Consider the following 3,822-nt stretch of genomic DNA (forward strand, 5'->3'; position numbering starts at 1 on the left):
AATGGCTTCTTTATTGTTCGATTCACTATATTGAGGAGGATATGAAATTCATTTGCACTAAATGCAGTGAGGTAGATACATGACACTTGAAATAAAAAATAGTATTGACATCATTTAGCACTTATGGCATGCCATGACATGTCAAAATGGGTAAAGTTATGGTAAGTTAACATTTCTCATACATGTCTTATTTCATAATTTTTACTACTTTAATGACTCATATAATCCCTTCAAAAAAAGACTCATATAATAACTAGAAAAAAATAATATCATTAAGGTAAATAAGATTCTCGTTAAAATAAACTAGATAACTAGAAAATAGAAATTTCATTAAGATAAAGAGAAGTTTTTAAGAGCTCCCTCCCTGTCCGGCGGCGTGCCCCTTCGCCGTTGTCGGATGGGCTATTGTCGACTCCGCGTGAGTTGGGTGTGAGGCCGGTTTCTTCAATCAACGTAGTTCGATTGGGGAGATTTACGGTGGTGGTCAGTGAGGTGAGGGTGAGGAAGTCCGCGACTGTTGGCTGGCAAGGGTTCTCTCTTTGATGGCCTAATCGACAGACCAGATCTGCATCTCGAAGGCGGCCTGAAAGTGAGGCGTCCGGCATGGCGTGGCCGGGGGATAATCGGAGTGACCCGATCTGGGTTGGGTCATCAGATCCCGATCCGGGTGGGCGACGAAGATGGTGTCTCCTGGGTTCGACGACGAGGGCGTTGCTGCAAGGCTTGGCTCCGATCTGGAAGGATAGGGGCCTTAGGCGTGTCGGAGATGCCAAATCGATAAAGGCGTTCTGGCAAAGGTGGCGGGGCGGCGCTGTGCAGGTCTCGGCAGCAGTGGCTATGGTGGAGTTGGGCCAGGCCCGACTAGCAGTTGGTGGGCTCCTCATTCCTTGGATGTTTGCTTGGGCTTGGGCTCCCTTCGTGGGCCAGGCTTGGGCTAGCTATGTTATTTCTGTTTGCTATTTTGTTGCTTATTTTCTGTTTATAATAAGTCACTGCCATAGGTTGGTAGGACGTGAAGGGTTTCGTGTCGGTTTATGCACCTGGTGTGCCTTGTCTGCTCTAGGTAGGCGGCGAGTTCCTTGCATTTGCAAATGGTCGCAACCTCCTAGTGGCAGTAACGTGTCTGCTTTAGGTAGGCGGCGAGTTCCTTGCTTGGTCAAATGGTCGCTGCCTCCTAGTGGCAGGGTGAAACTTAGTGTCACTGGATGTATTTTCCAGTGGCAACATGGTGGGAAAGCTGTGAGAATGGATATTATGCTATGCTGTCTTCGAGTTGTAGACCGAGTTATCTTTCCGTTGTGTCACCGCTGGGAAGCAAATAAAACCGTCTGGAGCGCGTTCTTTGCTAGTTGGTGCGTATTTGAATACAATTATTTAGTAGAGACTCATGATTTTATTTCAGGATGTACTCTAGGTGCTTATTGTAATCAGGGGTTTAGGCTCAATGTCCCCCCCTTGTATTCGACGGTTTCATTAATCAAGGCTTGAGGGCAGCCTCACTAGCCCTTTATTCAAAAAAAAAAAAAAAAGTTTTAAATACACACCCCTAATTACTTAATACACACTCCATACTTAATACACCACCCATTTAATTTCTCATTCTAATATTTTACTAAATACATAACCCAAAGTACCTAAAATACCCTTAATCTAAAAAATCATGAAATATCCTACTTTTTGACTATATTAAGGTTACTATTTAATATGATTAGTATATTCTAGTATATTGACATTTTGTAAATGGCCATATTGATTACTTGTGTTAGTTATTGAGAAATCCATAAAGATTTATTATTGCTCCCTTTAAATAGATGCATATAAATAGGTTTTGTGTTGTTTGAGCTCTCATCCACCAAACACCATGTTAGTCAAGTATAAAATTATGAGTTGAACATTCAACCAAAACTATACCAGTAATTTCTCCATCATGGCGGAAATAAAAAGTTGTTATTAGAGGGGCCAAACAAATTAACAATTACAAAGTTTTTTCACCTGTGATGTTTTATATTAGAAAATAAATTGATTAATCATAACTCGTAGAACAAAAAAGGAAATTAACTAAAAAATGGGAGTAAAGCGATATGTTTTAAAAATATTTAATGTCATTGATTTTGAAATTCTAAATATTATGGTTTCAAACCTCATTTAATTACAATTTATTTAAGAAAAAATTAAGTTTTTTTTTTTTTTTTTGAGAGAATTGTCAACTCATTGCATTGATCAGCGAAATTACACATAATGACCCATCCCTGTGGGACTGTCAAAAGAGTCACTACCTAAGTAATTCAACTTTTTTAAAGATCATGAAGCTCAGCCAAAACTACCCTAAAGCATCCATGAGAATCAAAGGGGCACAGATGCTACGGACATTTTTGGCGACATATTCTCAGAGAGACCCTATTAACTCCTTCCCCAGAAGAAACGGAGTCCTTACAACGTAATAATAGTAAAAAATAAATAAAATCCAAGCCCACAGAAATAGGCCCAGACCCAAACAAGAAACCCTAGTAGATGGAAGCCCAAAAGAGTACCAAGCCCAGCTGGAATTGATGAGGCCACCAAACCACTTGGACACGCCAGCCATCAGCCGCCAACCACCAGTCTTCCTCCCTTCAACGACGCCGGTTGACAACTGACCCAGCAGGCCACCGTAACCTTCGCCGCACCAATCCACAGTCAACCCCAGTCCAAGGTAGTTGACGTCGCCACCTCCGTCGCAACCCTCGATTGCCAGCAACAGAGGTCGAGAATCCACCCCAGGCCACCGACCGAAGCTCCAGTTCGCACCCCAACCGGCTGCGACCACCAGATCTTCCTGCTCAAACGCCACCAAGCATCGAGACCCCGGGACCCTTATTGATCCAGATTGCCCAGGGACACATCCCACCGCCGCTGCCTTGTGCGGCCTGAAATTCTCATCACTGTTGCCAAAGCATACGACCCCAAACAAGAAAACAAGAAGCAAAATTTTGAGAAGCCGACAACGAGGAGCCTCGCCGCCTTCAATCCCCCGTCGACCAGATGAGAGGGAAATCTCATATCCACCAGCCCAATTTGCAGAGCCGCCGCCAAGAAGCCACGGCCTCCACCCACCTCTCAGAGAGAGTAACCTAAGCATTTTTTTTGCACTAAGAAAAAATTAAGTTAGATAGTTTCTAACTTTATTCTTGTATTAAATTGGGACGCCATGTATAGACATTTATTGTGTTTATCTAACTATTTATACATAAATGGAATAATATAAGGAAAATATGACTATTTTTTTCTTCTTCTAATGCATAGATGTCTGTTTTGGTCGTTTAACCTACCTACAAAATTTAATTTGAAATATAAAATAATAGGGATGTGTATTAAGTGATTAGAGGTGTGTATTTAAAATTTCTCTAAGATAAATAGGGTCCTCGTTAGAGTAAAATATATTCTCATTTAAATAATTAAGTACTAAAGTGGTAATTGTGGTAGTTTCTCATAAGAGTAATTAAATCTTAAAATGATAATTGTATGTATGTTATATATTGACATATATATTGTATAATTTTCCAGGGTCAGAATATATTAAATTTTGTCAACACCAATTTTTCATATAATAATCTCATAAAAACTGAGCAAGAGGATAAATGATAACAGCACAAATAAACAACATCAATCAATAGATTACTCGTGAAAAAAAATCAATAGATTGCTTGCATGAATTTGAAATCAAACCGTATTTTCTTTTTGATCTGAATACGAAACCATGCATATAGGTACTCAGCACCTGGATATATAACACAGTCAGCTATCGATGTCTCTATGACATGATTGCAAGTGGAGAGTTCCTGT

Source organism: Rosa rugosa, chromosome 4 (genome assembly GCF_958449725.1).
Source record: "Rosa rugosa chromosome 4, drRosRugo1.1, whole genome shotgun sequence".
Classification (NCBI taxonomy): domain Eukaryota; kingdom Viridiplantae; phylum Streptophyta; class Magnoliopsida; order Rosales; family Rosaceae; genus Rosa; species Rosa rugosa.